Genomic DNA, 23,223 nt, shown 5'->3' with positions numbered 1-23,223 from the left:
TATAAGCAGACAGATCTGGAGTTGGTACTCGGTGTTTACCAAGAGGATAAGGGACTATCCATATGTGCCTGATGTACAGAGACTTCGGATACAGTGTTCTCCAAATACGGGATTTGCTTATCATGTACCTGCAATGCAAACAGGATAAAGCAACGCTGGGGGATGTCTTTGTGTTTAGTTTAATGTTAGTTTCTCTCGTCACGCTTGGAGTGACTCGTACTCAGCCGACCCGTACCACACAGGAAATCTTTGTAGAGACGCTGACCTGAATGAACTGGATTTTATTTGATGTTTTATTTGACCACTTAGCCTGGTCTGCTGTGTATGACAGGCCCTTGCATCTCACTTGGCGTTAGTGGCAAGCCTAAACAACTGTTTTGCTCAGGTGTTTCTCTCCTAGAACATCAAGATGTAGCCTACAGGTAGCAAGAAAAGATTGCTGTTCACCCGTGCCGTGATGTCCTCACGGATTCAGTGGGATCTCTCCAGCTGCTCAGAGCAGGCAAGCTGCTCACTGTGCTGCAGGGAAAGCTGAAGATTGTGCAGGTGACTTCTCCAGTAGTACAAGAAATGTTTTTCCAGTCCCAGATGGCAAAAAATTGATATATGACCTTAGGCAGGTGGATGTGATGCACGACCTGAGCTCCTGAGGGGATTCTTCGTGTTACATTCCAAGTCAGTGCAGGTCTCCAAGCACCAGTCACTCTCTGGTGCTTCTGAGGAAGGTTAAAAAAGGAAAAACAGCTAATCAACAAACTGAAAAAACTCTTCTCTGTGTAAAATTAAATAAATAAATAAAGTTTAAATTCTGTCTACTATGACACAATAAGTTTGAAAGCCTGAAGCTTTTAATGTTCTTGCAAGGTCTTTTATTGTGTTTCAGCAAAAAGCTACACTGCGATGGACATAAGCTATCTCTCTTTCACCTGCAATGAAAGCTGAAACAAATTGACTTAAATAATTTAAAAGACATCAGAAAACCAGAAAAATTTAGGAAAAAATTCCCATGGCGAGGCGCTGGGGCAGGCTGCCCTGAGCAGCCCTGGCCCTGGCGGGGTCAAGTGGGACGGAGCCGGGAGCAGCCTGCTCTGGTGGCAGGTGGCCCTGCCCAGGGCAGGGGTTGGGACTGGATGGTCTGGGAGGTCCCTTCCCAGCAGCCAGCCTGTGGTTCGATGCGCTGTTTGACACCAGCTGTAGCTCCATGTGCGGCTCGGGAAGGAGCCGGCGCCGCCTGCAGCCAGGGGTCCGTGAGCTCTGCCCGTGCCAGCCCCCTCGGTGGGGCTTGAGCGGGTTTAACCTGGAACAGGAAATTTAGCTCTTGCCCATGATCATCCAGACATGTTCTTACTTAAATTAGAATTACTTAGAATTGAGATAAGCCATTTGCCTAGTTTTAGTACTGTAACCTTTAAGAATGTGGGTTTTTAATTGCAATTTCTAATAAATATTTGCATAAAATACGGCTGTGCTATGAAACGTTTGTTATGATTGTTTGTAGTTAACATTACCAATGCAGTTTAAAAATACACTTAGTTTGTAAATCTGTTACAGAAGGAAATGTGTTATTTTTAATTAGTTTATGTGTAAATAAATATAAATAGCTTTATTCATACTGATGGTCTTCTAACAGGCACACGAGCAATGTGCTCTCTCCTGCTGTCAACTCTCACATGCACTCATGTCTTCTAAGCGTCCTAAAGTGTTTATTGTTTTATTTGTGTGAGCTTTGGCAAATCAGCATCCTTTTACAGTTTGTACTAGCTTTCGTTTCCAAGACAAGACACTAATTCCTGGAAACGTTCATGCAGAAAAAAACCCCCATGTATTTTAATACTATAGGAACACTTATTTTATGGAATAATATTAGGTAAACGTAGGATGATAAAACAAGGCAGCAAAGGGTTTGTTTAGGTGGAAGATGATCCACAGCTAGATGTCGTGGAGGTACATACCCATACTTTTATGCACCTGTGATCTCGCTAGCTTTTGTCTTTTATCTTTTTTTCTTTACCTGACACTGTGGTGTAACTTTTTAAGCATCTTACTTACATAAATGGAAAAATCAAATTTAATTTTTCAGAACTATCAAAGAACAATGTGTGAAATTTATCTATATTTTGATTCTAATTCTGAATCTCTATTCTTCCAGCAAATAATCTCTGCTGTTCATGCTTTCCTGCCGCTATCAGACTTTATTCTTCAGTAAATTCTCTACTTTGCTGGTTTTTTGCTGCTGCTTCTTGCATCTTCTCCCTCTGCAAAGGAGGAAAGTGCTCTTTCTTCTACTCAGGCATGACTTTCTCACTTGCTCTTTTGTTACCCACAACTGTCTGGTGTTTTGTTTTATTTTTTTTTAACTCTCCATCTACAGCTTCTTTCCCCCCTAGCACTCACGGCTGTCATGAACAACTTTAAATTAGAAACGCCTTTTTGTTGCACTATAAATTCAATTTTATAGAACTCAGTAGAAGCTTTCATAAGGAAGGTTGAAAGGAAAAGGTTTTTTTCTGTTCCACAGTTTCCTACCTATTTCTCCTCTTTTTTCTTCTCTCTCTTTTTTTTTTTCCTTATTTATACCATTTTTCTTCTTTCTCAGCCTGTCTCTGTAGCTCTCCAGAATCAGAAATTCCCTTCTGTGGTTGCATACAATTAAAGTCACAGTCTGAGAATTAAATATTCTAAAATATGTACAAAATTCAGTTTGGTGATTTGCATTAAGCCTTTTGGGGAAAAATAATTTTTAGTACCGGTGTCCTAGTCAACGTGAGAAATATGCTTTAGAAATTTCAAAAAAAGCAGTAAAGCCATCTTTCTCAGAGCCCTGACCTGCTCGTGTTTGGGAGCTTGCGTAGCCTGCTCGGCAATAACGATCTGCTCCTGCCATTCGGTGGAGTGAAACTGAAGCAGTGTCTGTACATACTCCAAAAGTTCATCATCATTACGGGATGTTGTCTTTAATGACTGTTCTAAATTCCATTTTTTTTTTTTTTCCCCACAACTATTTTGTTAACTTTGTTGTGGAGACAGGTGGATATTTAGACAAAAAAATTTGTTGTGCTCTTGGGGGAAACCAGCCATACCGGGAACACTCGCTTTAGCTGAAATGGAGACAAATAATTTGAGGGTGACTTACTGAAGTTTTGAAACAGTTAACGCTCTCTTAGAAGGAGATGAGGGGTAGATAAATGGTGAACAACTGGGAAGCTGGCTCCGAAGCACGTGCTCATGAATTTGGACACTGACTAATCTGTTTTGGCTGTCGCTGGCACCGCAAATAACAGCATAACGCAAAACCTTCCTGTTTCTTCCCACCCCGCCGTGTTACCGAGCCCTCGGGGCAGACATGGGAGCAGCAGCATGGCTGGGGCTCCCCGCACCGCCTGCTGCAGCTCTCACACCCGTCCGCGCGGCACAGCACGAGGCCGGGGTGGCTTTGCTCCCCCTTTGCCAGCCTGGGGTCAGGCTGTGACGTGACATGAGGCATGTAGCCGGTGAGGGGTGCTGGGTGCCTGCACCCGGGGGCAGAACTGGGCACCCGCAGCTGCTTTCTCCCGTACCGCCTTCCCCGCTTGCCTTGGCATTACGGGGCTGAGAAAATGGCGAATGTGGAGCTGTCACCATTCAGGTCCTCCCATGCTGTTTTCCTGTTCTCATACTATGAAGTGCTGTAGGATTTGGTTGGGGTTTTTTTTTTCTTCCCTTTAATTGTTTATAAAGATGATGGGCTCTGTGTGTGATGCTCTCAAACTGCTCTTGTATTTAAATTACTTGTGTTGGTGCCTTCGGACACCTGATCCTTTGCCTTGTCTTGGAGGGCAGTGATGCTCTTTGGAGCTCATCACAAACTTAGTGATGTCAAGTAAAGTTTGACTCCTGTTTCATCATCTTGCTCAAAAATTATTCTAGCACTTTATGTCCTTTAGAGAGCGGGTCTCCTTTCCTGAACTGACAACCCAACGAGCTAAATTAACCTTAATTTTTAATTATTTTTTTTCCCCCAAAGACATCAATGAAGTGGAATTTATCCTCTGCCTGCTCTTCTCAAATGCCTCAATTGTCCCTTTTGCCTTAGCTCAGGTTGTAGATGTGTGGTAAATCACTCAGTTACTGATGTTCTCCTCATGCTCCCTGTCTGGTCCCAGAAGCACGTCAGTGATGCGCTGTCGAGGCGTGTACCTAAGAGACAGTACCGCTGTGTTCCTTGCATCTGCCTGGGCTTCCAGCCTACATGTGCCTTCAAGACAATGTGGAAAGTCTGTGTGAGTAATGAAGAGTGTTGTGATGCTCTTGGACACCAAGAGTTGAAGGTGTAATTTGAAATAAGTAAAAAGTATGCAGAGAATGTGTATATAAATGTATAGCAATGCACACTTCCTTCTGGAAATACACAATGTCTCGTGTTAGTACATGTGCTAATACAATTTTGTGTGTCTGTGCACCCTACAGATGTAGGGTTTGACTATCTCAAACAATGCTGCCATCCCCTGCCCCCATACATTACTTTATATACGAAGAAGTAAAGATAAGCAGCATCAACCACATCATCGTCTCCTCCTCTAACCCACTTTTTCAGTATTTCATGTTAGGGGCTGGAAAGAATATTACAGGCTGCCTTGCCCTCAGGTCCCATCATCTCCTTCATGGTCCTGTCCTTACCTTCAAGGGCTGTTCTGGCACCAAATCAGCATCAAAAGGACATGTCTCCTGAAGAGCTTCCCAGCTTCCATTCAGCCTGTTCGGGTTTTCGTTGGCTTTTGTGGGTTTTTTTCCTTCTCATCAGTGTAGGTGTAGGACAGTGTCCCAGCTGTCCATGTCCTTTCTGGACACTTCAACAGCGTTCCATCCTGTGCTCCCGATGGCTGTCCTCTGGGAAGCCACAGCTCCGTCGGAGGCCGGGAACTTGTAAGGAGCTTCATGTGCCCATTGTTTCATTGAATCCACACTGAGAAACCACCTACCTAGTACAGGGAATTTTAAATTGATATAGCCTTCTGCCTGACTATTGCTTCAGCTGGAAGAGATGGTATGGAAAGGATCTGGTGGAAAATCTCTCATGCCCTATGTTGCATGAAGATTTAGGTACATTCTCAAGTTTCTGTAAAAGGTCCTTTTGGGTTTTCATGTAACCAAATGATTTATCTCCTGTTTTTCCTCTCAAAGCCCACGTTTTACTCTGAACCATGCTAAATTTCACACTCTCTATGTGAAAAGGTTTCTGTGGTTCAATGTAGAGAAAAATGAAATGTTTTCATTAATTCCTAGACCTTTTTCATACCCTCCATGTCTTCGTGCCTGCCTCATGAAAGTAATAGGATTTGTCAATCCTGTCTTGATAAAGCCAGCCTTCATCTGTTTCAGACTCTTCTAACTATATTAAGACTAGCTATCAAATAACAAGGGGCATATTGAAGCCCTGTTCCTCTGAGGCTCAGGCAGTCCCTGCTGCTTCTCTAGGAACTGCAGCAGTTCCTTGGGTTTTTTTTCAGATATTGCTGTTTCAAGTTAGATTCATGCATTAATTTCCTTTACCTGTTGACTCAGTGTTGTAGAAAGGATTGGTGGTCTGCTCTCCCTGCTCTTCAAATAGCACGCTTCTGCCTTGAAGCACAGTGTAGAATATGTGTGGGCAATTGTATGAGGAATAAATTTCATTTAAGCTGAAATATGTATATAATTTCCAAGTAGATTTGTGTATGGTTATGATGTCCCTCATTCTGACAGCACCACCACCACCCCTCCACCCATCCCAATTAGCTGAAGAAATACAGATTCAAAACTCTGAAGTCTAGGTTAAGAAAAAAATCCACAAAACAAACCCAACCAGCTGTCCCTGCTGAAGTGCACTTACGGCTTTCCAACCTTTATAAAGTATTAAGGAGGGCAAGCAGGGTACAGTCACATCTAGAAGAACATTTATTCCAAGACAAGCTGATCACAGGCATATAGCAAATATGCAGCTTGTGCAGATCTGTGTGGGCAAAACATATTCAGGATCTATAATTTTTTATCACATTCTTTAAGAACAGGAGGCAGCCTGACAAATTAAGGGAGAATACGTTGACCGTAGCTACTAAGTGGTGACTGGAATTAATCAGTCGTGATATGGTGAAATTCATACGTTTTCCTTATGGTCCTATTTGCTCCTCAAATAACCTCCTATATTTTTTAGTTTTAGTGGCATTGTCAGTATCTTGGACAAAGTTCAACAAAGGAACTATATTAGTTTAAAATTTTCCCAGTAGTTCCTTATGTCATATTATGGCTCCAAAGTAACTAAATATTGTCATCATGTTTGGCTTGTGCTTTTGATTTCAGTTCCCAAGTTGGTAACTCTTTCGAAATCATTCAAGCCTGATTCAGACTCCTTGAGCAGCTGTAATACTGAAACGGGAAGAGGGACCTGCCAGCGTTTGTGTAAATAAAACTGCTGTTCGCCGTTGTGCCCGCGCTTGGGAGGATGCTGGGGTCTGGTACTGAAGCTGAGGAGTCACCTTGGCAGCAAACGCCCATCTTCAGGGATGCGGTTTCTGGTGGCAAGGGGCTTCTTTCTTCCTTGTTTCTTGAAGAGAAGTTTCTTTAAATATGTTTGATGCAGGTTGGAGGGCAGGTGGCTTCAAAGGTCTTCAAGGACATGTTGAGCGAACGCGTGTAAGGATTTCTTTAAATCGCAGAAGATGGGTTTGCAGGGCAAGGGTTTGGTGGGGGCAGTGGCTTTTGTGAGAAGCTGCTAGAAGCTTCCCCCACATCTGATGGAGCCAATGCCAGCCAGCTCCAATTATTTTAATTATTAAATACTTTATTTATTTAAATTAATATGACAAATGAAGCTTATTTCCCCAAGTCAAGTGTCTTTTGCCCTTGTGGGTAACTGGTGAGCGGTCTCCCTGTCCCGGGTAACTGGTGGGTGATCTCCCTGTTCGTGTGGGTAACTGGTGAGTGATCTCTGTCCTGATCCCGACCCATGAGCCTTTCCTTGTATTTTCTCCCCTTGCCCAGCTGAGGAGGGCAGCAGCAGAGCGGCTGGTGGGCGCCTGGTACCCACCCAGGGTCAGCCCACCCCACTGATGCAGGAAAATAAACTTTTTTTTTTTTTTTTTTTGGGGGGGGGGGTCCCCATCATTTAGAAAGTAAAGATCTCAGCTTGACTGTAAGAGAGTATTGAAGCAGTCACGAAGGAAAGAGTCTGGTGTGGATGTATTTAATCACATGTAGAGTCAAGGTAATGATGAAGAATGACTAAATACATTTGTAAACAGGTGCAAAACATTTTTTTTTTTTTCTTCCCCCCCCCCTGCTGGAGAGCTGCCACTGTTATGTGATAGCTTAATATTTCAGCTAGAACTACAGCTGGAAAGGCAATGATATTGAATGATTTTCATTATCTATTCTGTGCTGCTGAAATGGACATAGCCATGTAAAGTGATACAAAAGTAAACTCATCAAATAGACTTTGCAAAAAGCTTTGCAAAAAGGGATTTCATTTGTTTTGTTTATCAATTTTTTTAATGAGCGTACATTTGTGGAAACCCTTTGAAAGAGCTCTGGGCTGCTGATAGAGTTTTCGGATAACTTTTTTAACCCTGTGTTACTGAAAGCCCTGAGCCACAGCTATAAGAGGCCTTACCACTGAACTTGGGGCTGCTCTCTGCTGTGGCCAGTGGCCCTGGCAATCGGACCACTCGCCAGGACAGCCCGCTCGCAGCTCCTGGGAGATCGCTGGTGTTGCAGTTGCAGCACGAGGGCTGTTGTAGACGCTGCATGGACCTGCAGCAGAACTGCAATCCCTAATCCAGGACAATTAGCAACAGTTGCTAGACTAACGCTAATTAGAAAATTAGCAGTAATTTGGTTTCAAACTGCATTTCTTGGCTTCACTAGGTTCGTGCTACAGGTGCCTAGAAACATGTTCGATTTTGATGGGATCAGAAAGTTGACTTAGCTTCTTGCTGTTGCTGCCTTTTATTCAGAGTGTCTATTTTCATGCATCTGTCTGTATGTCTTGAATAGTACAATGTCAATACCGAGAAAGCAGGATACCAAAATAGACAGCATCGACCAATTATCCAGGTATTTAGAAAGCTCTAGTTAATTTTGTAAAGTCAAATTTATCAAAAAAAACCCTCATATTAACTATCAGATACAATTTATTACTTTGGAAAATCCATCCTGTATTTTAAATTGGATTACTGCTGGATTCAGAAAGACGAAAACCACTGCTGAAGTGTATCGGATTATTCGTGCCCCATAGGGGAACTGTGCGCTACAGAAAAGCAGGTGTCTCCTTGCACTAGGAAGGCTTTCCATTACAGGGATAGGGTTCGGAAGGACAGGCGGATGCCTGCAAAATCCTAAAAATCTCTGCTTCCTGATACTCTACATCGGTTTTCAACAACCTTTTGGCAAGATGAGGCAAAATCATGTTTACTGGGGTTTTGTACTCCCATAGCAAAATTGCAATCTCTTCTCTTTCAAGTAATTTTATTTTGGGAGATGGCATCTCTTTGATGATATTTTTAAAAATAATGATGATTTTTTAATTTATTTTTTTTACTGTTTCTTCTTCGTTAATGCACAGGGTGTAGGGGTAAAATCATTCAGATTTCTTCCAAGCTAACCACATTCAAATAATTTTTGTACCTGTCCTATGCATGAAGACTGGGAGGTGCCGTAGTGGTGGCCTCATGGGGGAAGCTGTAAGGGTGTCCAGTTTGCCAACCCAACCCTGTGCTGCCCAGAACAGCATTCCCCAGGTCATGGCTCTCAGCGTAACCATGGTGGATGGCACACAAAAAGCTAAAAGCAGCAGGTCACTGTTGAGACTCCATCACAGCTCCACGTAAAACAAATTGGGGCATCTTGATGGAAAGGCAATTACCAAAAACTGCATTAAGGTCCTAGAAGAAGGTTAAGCAGCTGGTGCCTGTACAAAAAATGCCTTGTGGTGCATGGCTGCTCTTCATGTAGGTCATGGGGGTGGTGATGTGTTACCCGTCCGCATCCCACCAAGGAATGATCTGTATTTTCTAGATATTTCCCCCTTTCTTCTGTATATTACATTTGAGAGGAGTAATCCTTTGAGAATTAATGTGCATTTTGTCCTACAAACAGGTGTCCACCTGTAGAAATTGTTCTGGAATCGCTCTCTGGTAACATTTTAGTCTGAAGGAACGTTTGCAGTTTGTCGTCTGGATGGGCAGTGCCAAGCCTGGGCTATTAGCAGGCACTTGTGACGGTGTTCCTGAAGGAACGGGTGGGTTTTCTATCATCTGGTAGCTTTTTAGCTCTAGGGATGGAAATGAATTTCCAATTGAATATAGGGTAGCGATCACTTGGTGACAAACGGCTTCAGAAAAATGGACGGATTGTCCAAGCTTTGGTGCTCTGTCTGGTGGGATTAGGTGTCGCCAGCATTCCTTTGGAGTGATGTGAAGTCTCGGAGAGAACACCCTGACAGGTTTTTATCTAAATCGTAAAGGAGCATTTGGAGACAGTGAAAATCTTGCAGGAATCTTTGCACTGGTATGCTCAGAGTAGGGTGTGTTTGCGGTAGAGTATCGGGCTTGCCCCTGTGGGGACATAGTTCAGGTTATTTCATTTGAAATTGGTCATACACAGATGGGGACCCGTTGCACACCGATACATTGCCTTTACAGGACAGGTATGCTGTTGTAAACTATACTGATGGTGGAGGGAGGAGAAGGGAAGAAGAAAAAAAAAATATAAAAAGAAATGTTTTAGGGTATCGCAGTTTTCTACTGCTCTTGGAGCCAGGTTTTTTTCTGGAATATATTTTCAAAAGCAAACGTATTTCTGTTATTGGTGTATCCTCACTGAAATGCTTAAGATACATTAAGTTTCTCATTCAGTTCTATGGGAGGGAATTTCTTTTTTCTCAAAGGCATCCCATGGGGTCGGATCCTTCAACTATAGCAGCATGTATGTTCAGTAGGGAACCTGATTTAGTCAGGGAGTACAGGGCTGGGGAAAGCACACAACTCTTAAATATGTTCTAAGGACATGTTAGAAGTTGGAAAAATAATTTTTATTCTCTAGACATTTCAATGTTTGGTGGTATTATTACATTATATTGTATCTGTGGTGGGCTGATGCTGGGTGGGTGCCAGGCACCCACCACAGCTGCTCTGCGGAGAAAATACAAGGAAAGGCTTGTGGGTCGGGATCAGGACAGGGAGATCGCTCACCAGTTACCCACATGGACAGGGAGATCGCTCACCAGTTACCCACACGGACAGGGAGATCGCTCACCAGTTACCCACACGGACAGGGAGATCGCTCACCAGTTACCCACACGGACAGGGAGATCGCTCACCAGTTACCCACACGGGCAAAACCCACTCGACTTGGGGAAATTACCTTAATGTGTTACCAATCGAAGCAGAGTAGGGTAATTGGATAATAAACCCAAATCTTAGTACACGTTCCCCCCACCTGTCCCCTGTTCCCAGGCTCAGCGTCACTCCCGGTTTCTCCCTCCGCCGCGGGGCCGGGGCAGGGGGCTGCGGTCAGTCCATCACCCGCTGTCCCTGCTGCCCCTTCCTCACCCCCTGCCCTGCCCCGCCGGGGGCCTCCTGGGCTGCAGTTTGTCACAAACGTGGGGGAAACTTCTAGGAGCTTGTTGCAGAAGCCGCCCCTGCGGCCCCCCCTCCCGCTACCAAACCCTTGCCAGGCAAAGCCAGTGCGGTGTCTTTTGGTACAGCAAATACGTTCCTACCTGTTTGAGTCACTGCGCTGTACCTCATGGCTTCTTTGGTCTGAAATTTTCACGTATGTGCACGTATCGACTGTTGTATGGGCTTTAAGACTTGTACGCGCTACTTGATGGAGGTTTGTAGTGCCAATATTTTAATGCATTCTGGAGGGGTGATTTTTCTTGTCCATCCTCTGCTGCCTTGAACAAGGGAACCCTCAATAGCAGCTGGGTTTTGTGGGTGCTGCGTGTTGATTCTGCAAGTTAAAATCCATTGACAGTAACTTTTTTCAATCTTCCTTTACATTGCTGTTTTGTGTTTGCATGTAACAACTGGAATGGGAATGTTTGGGGATGTAGTCAATTTGGATAAAATCTTTTGCATACATAAATACTTTCTTTAGTGTTAGGAGTGATTACTAACTTGCCTGTTGCAAGGCAAGAGGAGGTGCAGTTATCCTGGGAAACAGACTGAGCGTGTTAGCTGGAACCACAGGGAGGTGAGGGGCTGTTTGTGTCCCCCCCAGCATCACGGCCACCCAAAAAGATCAAGTCTGGAGCATGAATGAGCTTCTGACCTACCCCTCACAGTCCTATGGTCATGATGGTTTCAAATATTTATATGATTTAGTCTCCAAGGTAGACTTTTGCATAGATTTTGGTTAAGAAGTTAGCTGGGACTCGAAGCGTGAATCAGGGCAACGCCAAGGGTGCTGCCTCCAACGTCCTGAGCTGCCAGTGGGGATAAGAACAAGCTGCTGTAGCCAGCGGTACAGCTCTGGATCTCAGCATTTCATGCAGGGTGTCCTTCAAGGAGGAATGGAAAATTTCCAATAAGATTACTTCAGCGACTGTGCCGTGGGTATCGGATTGTTCAGAATTTCATTGTGAAATTTTCAATTGGAACCAGAAGCTTTTTTACACTTCAGTTTCATATTTAAGGTTATTTTCATTAGTGCCATCTTGTGATGGCTATGTACTTGTATCTACATGACACATTTAGAAAGAATGGACTTTCTAATTAAGCAATTTAGAAATATTCTATATGTATCGATCAAAATCTAGGTATCTAATGTTTTCAGTTTTCAACAGGAAGTTATTAGATTAATTGCTGATAAGGGGAATAATATTGTTAAATCATCTGTGGTTTTTAACATCTGTGTTGTGAAATTATGTTTATTTTTCTATATTCTATTTCTGTGAAGTAAGGTATTTTATGTGGCCCTACTATCATTAGTACAAATGCCTGCTTTTAGCATCTGGCAATAGTCTGGAGTTTTGGATGTGGCACAGAAGACAAGAGGGCATCCTTTGCCAGGGAGCATGTGTAACCCAGCCTGTGGCAGCGGGAACTCATGTTCACAATAATATGAAAAATATATCCTTAAAATACGCAACTGATTATGTTCACGATTAAGGAGTAATCATTCTATTATACAATACACAGTTTTAGTGCAGATGTGAGTTGTGAGTGATGAATATATGTTATCATCATTCTCTTACTATATTTATTTCAGCCGGTAAGATGTGTCTTTCTCGTGTCTTTACCTGTGCAGCACTACTTGGGGTAGTGGGACCAGGGGGTTGTGGTTCTGCCGTTGGCAGAGCCAGCCTGCCCCGCACTGATGAGCGAGGCCGCAATTAGCTGAGAAAAATCCCCCGTGCTGCTCCAGGGTGCCTGGCCAGCAGCCTCAGCATGGGGAACAGCACAGGAGTAAAACTGATAGCCCTTTGTACTCTGCGTATGATCTGGTATAAATCATAGACTGCTCTGTTGAACTTTTCAGCAGCAATAAGACTATGGAATAACGCTGAAGTCAAAGCTTCGTGTTAAAGCCGCTTCTTCACGTAGAGGTTTATGCACCGTCAGAGTTCCCTTTAATCGCAAACAGGTAAAAGATAAAAAAAACATTAAAAATATCCAACCGAATAACTTTGAGCAGTCAAATCCCTTTCTGCTTTCCTAACAGCGAGAGCGAGTGAAGCTTCGTTTTTGTTAACAGATATACCCAAGGTCAAAGGAAAAGTGAGGAAGGACAGATATCCGCAGAACTCAAACCAGAAGTCTAGGCTCCTGGTTTCTGAATTGCTGGTGAAATAAATATTTGTGTCTTTCCATCCATTTGCTCATGTAGCTTTACGGGTATTCCCAACTAAATTCCTGGGGTGAAATACATTTATTCGTAGTAATCTCTGTAGTGCGCTAAAGCAAGCCGCCATAACGGCAATATTCTCTTACATTCTTTCCACGTGTATAGAATAAAGATTACTTGAGTATTTTAGCACAACTGAAATCTGGAATTGAAGGCTCTTGTCTCACTTATGAAATAATGGTCATGAAATTCAGATTCCAGTCCAGGATTGTGTTATTGAGTCCAAGGGGATTTTATTCATTGTTTTACTGTTTGCTTAAATATGACCATCTGGACAGAGAAAAGAAAGAATCTTTCTGTGACATTTTTTTTTACAATAATAATGCCAATAACTCTTCCAGTTATTCATGCTGGCCAAGCATTATTGGAAAAGGTCAAGTCATTTTTTTTTAAATATTAAAAATCATTGAAGAACATAATTAGGGTTTAAAAATCTCACTGGAAGAGTTTCAATATTATTACCAAACATTCCTTATTTTCTGAACCCCATGCAGCTCATATAGCGTGGAGCTTGTTGCATGTCTCATGACCTTCACCAACGATGAATGGTGAGAGAAGACTTATAAGTTAACTGAAAGGATGAAATTAATATTCTTCCTCCTACCTGGTGAATGAGGATATAACATTCTCTCATTACCCCAGGTGATACATAACTACTTATTCCATGTGAGGTAGCAGTAGTCGAGCAGGAGAGTTATCCCACAGCTTGAGAGTGCCTTCATCCAGGAGAAAAGAAATACAGAATTTAGAAGGCTTCCCCATATGTTTTAAAAAAACCAAAACCACAGATGCACACATAAGAAAAACCAACCAAACAATAAAGACCAAAACCCAGCAACACAACACAGGTAAAAGGGAAGAAGGATCAAAAGAATTTTGTGTTGTGTAGTTGTACCTCTGTAGGACGGATTTTGTGTTAGGGATAACAAGGCTCAGGCAGTTGTGTAGAGATGTAGATGCTTGAGGGTGGCACCTCTGTGTTAGACTTCGGTATCTAAAATTTCTCTTTTTAATTTACTCTTTAAATGTTGTCAGGTTGTCAAGATTTGGATTGGAAAAGGTATTTTCAGGGATGTCTTCTGGAAAATACTGATCCACCGTATCCCTCTCCTTTACAGTGGAGAGAGCATATTAACGCCGGCAGACTTTCAAAGATGCTGATCTGTGAATATATCACCTTCTCAAGTCCCAGAGGAAAAGTTACCAAGTGATTTACTCTACAAAAGATCATCCTGTTTGCTATAGTGTTTGCCTGGTTTTAAAGAAACAACAATTTTGGGTGCAAGATGGGGAATGATTAACTCATTAGTTTATTCCACTTTTTCACATGACCTGGATATTATCTGTAGGATACTTGAAAACTTACATTTTGTGTAGAATGTAAAACGCATTACTTCATTGAATACAAGTTTAACACTAGATGCTTCAGCGCAGCAGGAGGACCAGTGGAACAGGGACTTTTCAGATCCAATTAACACTTACTTTGCTGTCGTTGTTTCAGTAATAATCACAAACATTGCCGATTCAAGGTGCCAGCTTCTGATTTCCGTGCTAGTGCCTTGATTTTTGCCAGTTTCACAGGCTTTTACAGGAAAGCAAGGGTTGACAAAGTTAAGCTTTGGGTTGGGTTTTGGTGTGGTTTTGTTTGGGGTGTTTTTCTCCTTTGTTATGATAAATATTTGGCTGTTAAAGAAGAAAATTTGGCCTTTATTTTTCTATAAGGCTGGCTCTAAGTGCCTACGCACCTTGTGTGACAGCTGTCTGATTTGGCTTTCTGCTATCGTCATGTCGTGCTTGCACGGATGGATGGGAACTGCTCTAGACATGAAAACTTGATGCTTTGGCTCAAGAAAGGGACAGGAGGAGCTTCTTGAAATTATTCCCTTTGAGTTTATCTGTTGCTGTTTCAATTTTCCCGTTGCCTGCTTGTTTCAATTTGTTTAGCACTCCTGAACAGGTGAGGCACGTAGGAAACAGTACTCGGAAACAAAAGGTTTTAAATCATTTAACTGACGTTAAGCATCAGGTCTGCCTCCTTGACTTTGCAAGAAAGAACCCAGAAACGTCGCAGCTAAAGAAACAGCTGTCAAAATATTGAGTCGACTTGTTTACTACTATATGGTTATTTTCTTGTTTTGCTGCCCACACTGATAACGGACACTCTTACCTCATAGAAGCTGCCCTTTCTGCACGCCAGGTGGGACCGTTCCCGGGCTGTGCGGAGGTTGTCCTCAGGGATCAGCGAGTTCTCCTGTGCCTGTCAGGGCAGCTTTCCACCATGGTCCCACCTGCCAACTGCTGAAACAAGCCAGAAGCCCAGGGCTGAAGTTCTGTAACTTTGCCTCCCTCGTTCCCATTGCCCTGCTGTCCCATGGTTCCTGCAGCACAGTTACCCCCAGTCATCACGCTCCTATCCAGGTGTGAGTAGCAGAGCCAGCGGAAGGTCTCTCTTGCGCAGGGCATCCCACACCCATCTCCAATGTCCTCCAGAAATCTCTAGGATTGCTGATGTCCTGCTGTGTTGCCCTTCCAGCAGGTCCTGGGGTGGTTGAAGTCCCCATGGTTACCTGGGGCCATGAAGTTCCATCATTCTTTAAAGAAGGCTTCCTCATTTCTTGGCTAGGTGTTCCGTAACAGGCACCCACCACTATGTCTCCCAATTTGATCCCAATGACTCTGCAAATGCCTGGAGAATCCTAATTCCTCCTGCATGTTTCCCACGGTGTATAGGCACTGGAGATGGACTTGAGGGACCTGCAGCTTGCTCAGGGGCAGTACCACCCCTCCGTCCATGTGTACGTCCTCTATTTCCACACTCGCTGGGGGCTCGGACTCCACCCCTCGAGCTAGTTAAAACGCCGCTCGCTGCTTTGCAAGCCTGCTGGCAAAGATGCTCTTGGCTACTCTGTCAGGTAGATCCCATCTCTTCCCAGCTGTGCTCACCCTCAAATAGGGTCCTGTCGTCACAGAAACCAAAGCTCTGCCTGCAACCCACCATGTAAACAGCTGCTCAGCCTCAGTAATAGCAAAGGAGGAATTTCATAGACCCACAGGCTGGCTGGTGGGAAGGGACAACCCAGACCATCCAGTCCCAACCCCTGCCCTGGGCAGGGCCACCTGCCACCAGAGCAGGTTGCTCCCAGCCCCATCCCACCTTGACCCCCTCAGGGCCGGGGCTGCTCGGGGCAGCCTGCCCCAGCGCCTCGCCACCCCAGCAGAAAAGTGTCTCTTCCTAATACCTGATCTAAATCTCCCCTTCTTTCAGCTTAAAACCGTTACCCCTTGTCCTGTCACAGTCATTTCTCTTGCTGCTTCTTCTCCCTGTCAGAAAAGAGCTTTGTTCTACCATATAAATGTTCTACAAATGCAATTTTCTTTAACCATTTAGATGAAACTTGAATACTTTTTTTTTTTTAAATAAACCACATATGAGTTCATGTCTCTTTTAGAACTATCCAGAAACTGTGTAGGTCAAAAATCTATAGGGAAGTCCAGTCCTTGTCTGCACTTGGTGGCACATTTGGGCATGAAGCTGGCTTTTGAGTGCTGGCTTCCTTGCTGCTGAAGCGCCAACCACGCTGTCTTGCCTTCGCTGTGTGCCTTGTACAAGAGGGATAGTTTTGTCTCTCTGTGGATAAGCAGAAAGACCAAACTGTCAGGCTGGTGGCGAGGTGTTAGATCAGCCCTGGCTGATTCAGCCTGAGCAGCGAGAGAAGTTTGACTGCTCCGTCCTGGGCAGGGCACGCATCCAGCTCTTTGCTGCTGCACCTTGACTATTGCTCTTACGTCAAGTAGATGACGCTTAGCTCAGATACGTGTCTAGTCTGTAATTGCGTGTTCTGCTTGCAAGAAGCTTTAACTTTTTTACTGTAAAAACTTTTTATTGTGAACAGTCTCCAGTGTGGTTAGGAGAGCTCAATCTCAGCTGACGCAGCATCCCACCCTTCCCGTTGTTGTAAGGGGCAGGATCCGATACTGATAACTTACAAACAGTGGTATAAGCAAGCTGTGGGTGTACTGGAGACGCTGGTGTTTGCTGTAAGCTGGTGGAGAAGGTGTTGCTAAATCTCTGAGTGAAATCCATGGCAACGCTGCCAACAATTGGCTTCCAAACCAGAATTAGGGTCCGTGGGAGCGGATCTGGAAAAGCCTCGTGAAGGCTGCATGGCCAAAACTGAGTAATTGCATTTTGTTCTAACTGAGCTCCTTCTTAATCACCATCGAGAGAAATTTGTGGAACCAATTTTTGGTTGTTTTTCAGTGAAAGGCCTGAAGTTTAGCCATATCTAATCTAAACAGCACGTACTGAGGATTGCATTGTACCTTCTATAGATGGAATTTGTTCTGAGGTCCACTCAACAGCAGAAAAAAAAGAGAGAGGGTTGTCAGATGCGATTATGTGGTAGTAACAATTAGCGTAGCTCCAGTCAGCTGAGATCCTGTGCAAGTGTGGTGGGAGATTAAAGTGGGCAGCCAGGGACAGCTACAGATTTCTGCAGCATTTTGTGAAGGCCAGTGCTTTTCACACAAGGGCAGGGCTAAAAGGAAGGGAACGAGAGTATTGCTGCTGCCAGGGGAGGATGGTGGCAAAGGGCACAGGTCTGTGCAGCATCTGTCACCAGACCAATACTGTGCTGTCTAAAATTTGTGGTTAAGATGCAGAAGGTCTTTTACTGGAAAATACCTTTTTAAAAAAAATATGTATTTTTAAATGTTCCTAAGGCTGCTATTTTAAAATATAAGTAAGTAAATGACTCCCTTCAGGTGTTTTTGATGAGGATAAAGTGCTCAAATGCTAGGGTTTTTTCTGGATACTTTTTTCCTTGGAATCTGAAAATCTCTATGCACTTTTTAAACTTTACTATGAATGTTTTTGTGAACAAAGAAGGAGCTTTAACAAACAGAAGGAAAAAGAGAGTTTTAGTAGCAGATAAAATTTTTGACAAGCGAAGAAATGTAAACCCTTGGGCTTATCATTTTGTGGCAACTAGAGCTCGAGCCTAGATCTGAGTTGGTTGATGTGGCAAGTTGAGACAGTTGTTTGAGAACAAGAAGAGTAAGGTGCTCATAGAGAGAATTCGATGGGGATGCTTTAACAGTATTTCCAGTTTTGATTGAAATTAAACAGTATCAGTACAAAAGAGGAGATTAATAAATGAGTAAGCCAACAGTTATATGTAAAAGCTAAATAAAAGGTGAGGCAAATAGTCTGAGAATATTTCAGAGACAACATAGTGTCCTCAAAAGAGAATATTTGGGGCAGCCACCTTCTTTGTCTCCCCAGGAAAATGGCATAACTGTAAGTGGGGTGTCCTGTCTGAATAGGTGCCAGGGAGCAACTGCCTCTGGATAAAAGCAAACAAAACCAAATTAAATAAATTTTGTTAGTTTGACTTACCAAGTTTATTGGCAACTGTTGATATGTAGCATTGTGAGGACTGAGATCCATGAGACCCGACTGCAGGCCAGTGTATAAAACTCGGATTCTGCAAATGCACGTTGTGGTGGGACTTTAAGGGACTCCTGCATTGGGGAAAAGCCCAGGTTCAGTGTGCTCTTAGAAGAATTCCTGTCTAGAAGGAAAATACTCAATTATGCTGCTGTTAGTTGGAGCAATCCATGCTCTTTGGTATCTCTGGGCATACAAGGGTCGTTACTGGAATCCTATGGGATTTGCTGTTCCACGCTGTGATGGGAGAGCAACGCAAGCCAACGGAACCCTGTGGCCACCCAGCCAGGTGAAGCCCCCGTGTATTGCGGCAGGTGTCACCTACAGCAGCAAAGCAACAGACTTTCCCCCCTCCCCCCCTGGCCCCGAGACCAGCACCTAGGCTGCGCTACCCTGCGTGCCAGCGGCGTGCAGCAGGCAGCTGAGCTCAGGCCAAAGGCATGTGTTTGACGTGCCTCCCGCTCCTCTGACCACCTGGCGCCGCGTGCAAGGCGAAGCTGCAACCTGATGCTATAATGCGTGACAGCCAGGTGTTCAGCTTCGCCGCCGCATACGTCAGCAGTACCAAACTTGATGGGCAGTGGTGTGAAAAATGATGACGATAACGCTAGCGGGAGAGCAGGTTGCTGTTCGACTGAAATGGGAATAAACCTTTAATCCAAAGGTGCAGGTGCTAAGGCATAAGGGAAGCCTTTGCTCTCATGCCGTGGGGTACGATGCTTGCAGAAAGAGCATTATTTCAGGGTGCTTTACGGCACTGAACTTGCAGTGCTCTCTCCTGAATACTGTTGCTTTGTTGGGAAGGTAATTGCTCCTCTCTTAGGTGAAAACTAATGAGGGGGCGGCCGGGGGAAAATGACAGTATTTCTTCAGGAAGAGTTCAGGAATTGAATAATCCTAACCGCAAGCTGTTAGCCAAGTCATGAGTAGTTATATTTTGGATAGCTACATATTCAGGTTATGATGCAGCAGATTATGATGATGTTAGATTTGCTTTAAAACATCTATTAATCTTGGCAGAGAACAGTCCTGTTCAGTTTAAGCATTTTTATGGTAGAGGAAGTCAAAGTTTAGCAAATGCCTCCAGTATCATCCTGGATTTAGGAAAACAACATCTTTCTTGCTGTCTTGGTTACATCCCATCAACTTATTTAACTCCTTTAAATTTCAATTTTTATATTTATATTACATTTGGTTCCTTGAAATACATAAGGGCAGGCCATCCTTCGCACACAACTGCTTTACAACGAACATTACACCGTACCTGATTTCAGTATATTGTTCTGTTTGTGTCTCCCAAACTGCCTGTTTTAAGTTTTGTGGAACCTGTCTACCAAGTAATGCCTCCAGGGTGCTTTCCCAGATACCCTTTCCGCACCATCAGAATCTTTAAGGGCTCTTATTGATTTTACTGGTGAAACATGGAACGTCAGGTGCGTTTCCTGCCAAAACTGAGCATTATTATGCTTTCCTAACCAGAAATCCTGACCAGATCTCACCCAAAGGTCACACAGTGTTTGTCAGGAGTAGCAGAAAAGGCAGTTCTGAGCCAGGGCTTGTCCCTCTGCCTTCCCACAGGCAGGGCTCCTACGTGCTGAATGCCTGCCCCTCCTGAAGAGGGGTTGGCTTTACTTTTGGGCACTCAGGGTAGTATGATAAATACAGTGGAAAAGCAACAGGTTTGGCATTGAACATGGTTGTTGACTTGTAAGTGAAAGATATTTCTATAGGGAGAAAAGGTGATAGCTTTCAGGGTCACTGGTTACTTTGGATGCGTAAGGAGATTTAGAGCACAAATAGTCTAGGTTGAGGTTGACTCCTGGACACTAAGCTATTTCATTTTCTCTGGAAGCTACTATTTTGAAAGCCTGTATAGAGTGAATTATGTCCACTTCTGAAGAAAAGGAACAGTCCTTCCTGTAGCCTCATAAAGCTGTGGTGGTCAAGGTTGGGGAAAGTCAGCCAGATTTACACACAAGATGCTGCAGAGCTCACTGCTGATCCCGACATCTCCTCTACAGAGGCCTTCAAGGCTTGCTGTCATCGATACTTCTGGAATGCTGAGAAACCGACTGGAGAATGCCTGCTGTAACATTCTGCGTACCTCAAGTTCACCCTGCCCAGCCACCAAACAGATGATTCTGCTTAGTTTTTCAGTACCCCTGGTGATTAATGGCAGTAGTTGACTGCTGAATGAACCGTATGTTTGCACATCTCCATTGCTTTTTTCCCCACAGGATTGCTCCAGCAGATGCACTATCAGTTATTTTGTGATTATTTGGAAAGAGCCAAGAGCGAACAGAGCTGTGCTTCTAGCCTATTCAAATTCGGACGTTGGCCTGTAGCCCTAACTTATTCCTTTGAATCTCGTCAGGGCTTTTATAAACTAAACGGGAGAGACAACCGGCGCTTTAGTGTTTCCAGAGCTTGTTCACATCTTATTTCTATGGATTCAAACATGCCACGGGTGCATTTGGAGGGAGAGTTACAGTCTTACTGCTTACAGGGGAAGATTGCACAGAGAAGCAGATGCAGTTGCATTAGTAATTTACTGAGTGGTTCTTTGCCATGTGTCTTATTATTAAATCAATGTATAGATACCTACTCGCTGCAGATAACGTTGCTGGGATGAAGCTAAAGCGCGAGCACGCAGCTAACTTGGGTCAGTTACAACAGGTAACCAAGGTTCTTCATGACATCTTGGCTGAATCACGTAGGTACGGTGGTGTTTCGAAGTAAACTTGTCATGTAAAGCTTCTAGTTAGTGCTTTCCGTAACTAACTTTTTAAAATTATTGTTCAGTAAATTTGTAAGTGGAGGTGGGATCATTTGTTTGTCCATCCAGTGCTTCCCATTATAACACCCTGCTTTGCCTTGCTGTAACTTTAACAAAATGTAGCTGCCTGGAGTGAACTGTCCAAGCCTAGTCTCAGGCTGATTTCTTTTTTAAAACATTTAGCCAAAAGAGCTCATTCACATCCAAGAATGAGTCAATTCAATAATTTCCCTGATTAAAAAAGAAACCACCCAAAAAAATGTACAAAACCCCTGAAAACACCGATGAACAATCTCAAAGACCAAACCTAGGCTCTACAGAGCTGAGGAAAAGCCACCTGAAGCTATGAATGGATTTGGCCTTTAGGTGTTCCTTTGAAATCTGCTCGTATTTAGCAAAACAGTATATCTGCGAAAAACTGCAGCTTGCATATGCTTAGTGGTGATGACTTCTGTGTCAGCTGTTAAATTCCCCCAAGGCTGCATTTCAGCATGTTGGAAGGTTTCCCCCCCAACTGCGCAGAGCAGAAGTGGGACGGATGGGATCTGGTTAGCGGGCAGGAGGGGGTCGCTGCCGGGGGGCTGCTCCCCCTGCGAACGGGGTCGTGGGGCAGAGCGTGGAGGCGGCTGGGGGCAGGCTGGGAGGTGCCATGGAAAATGGGAAGAGAAGTGCTGCCTAATTCACCGTGTAGCTGGAACCAGGAAAGTGGTAGGGGTAGGATGGCACTGGGAAGGGCTGGCTCCTGCTGGAACTGGGCAAGCGGTAGGTGTAGGATGGCACTGGGAAGGGCAGGGAGGGGAGGAGCTGGGCAGTAGAGCCAAGGGGAAGAGCTGAAGTGGAATCGAGCGGAGGAACCGCTCCATTGCAGGTGTGCACACACATCTTGGGGCACCTGAACGCTGCCTTGGGAGGCTGGATTCTACCTGTGTGGTTCCTATGAGGTTCTTAACATGCCAGGCAAGGAAACGAGGCTGTTTATTGCTCAGAAATTATTCCTCGTTGCCTATTTTCATCTTACACAGCTTAACAGTGAGATTTGAGTGACACATTAAGCAGTCACAGATGCTGCTGAAGTCTTTAGGACCTGAGCCTTGGAAATATAAGGATGTACCAATAAGAACTGAATGAATTGTTGACATCTCATATTGATTGTCAACAAACACATCAATTATGAATCACTCAGCAGCTAAAATCAACGAGATGAAAGGCCAGTGTGTGTTCCTTGGGTAGCTGCTTCTTTGTGAGATCAACATTAAAAACATGAGAGCCAGGACTGCTCTATGAGAGTTTCAAGTTTGCCAAAATATGAAGGACACATACTGCATAAAATTTCCATGGACTAAAATTTTTCTGAATGTCAAGATGGGAATGTTGGTTGGAGTAGATGCTTTTGGGAATTCATATTCTTTCTTTTCTCGTTTTTGGTTTATTTTTGTTTTTACAGATACCAGCAAAAAAAGATCCCATCCCTTCTGCACCACATTTGTGCCAGGTACGGTTATTACCAGGCAGCCAACGATGTCACTTATGGGGGGTAAGTGAATTTACGTTGGCTCCAGTTTAGCTATTGTCAGTAAAAATAATCACGCAGGTGTCGTAACGGGACTTCGGTGCAGACTGGGAACATATTTTGTTTGCTATCGATTCTGAAATCCGTGCTGCCGCACCTCTGCGGCTGTTGCCATATGAACTGACCCAATGAAAGCTCGTGAAGGTCTCACCACGCAGTACCACGGGGGTTAATATGAAGTCTCTGCACGGTTTAAGAGGCTTTTGGTACACCACATGCAGAGAAAGACTGTTGGTGGTTCATATGGGCAGGATGGGACCGTTTGATGCCTGGATATCACGAGTTAAAAGTCAAAGGGCAAAACGCTGGTCCCCCTTAAAGGCAGTGGGACTTTGCTGCTGCAAAGCCGGGATTTCTCCCTTAACTCTTGGTTTGGCAGAGGAAGGAATTGTGTTGTACTTTTACTTCTTGTGGCTTCACCAAGGCTCTGTATTCTGAGAGTTTTTAAATTCTGTTTTACTTGCTCTGATTGTGTTTTGTGGGAAACTAAATTGCAAGTGTATTTAAGGGCCCCAGAGACCTGTCTGATGAGCTACATCAGGAGAAGCCGAACATCTGCTCGATGCT

Source organism: Falco cherrug, chromosome 8 (genome assembly GCF_023634085.1).
Source record: "Falco cherrug isolate bFalChe1 chromosome 8, bFalChe1.pri, whole genome shotgun sequence".
NCBI lineage: Eukaryota > Metazoa > Chordata > Aves > Falconiformes > Falconidae > Falco > Falco cherrug.
This window is presented reverse-complemented; position numbering follows the sequence as displayed.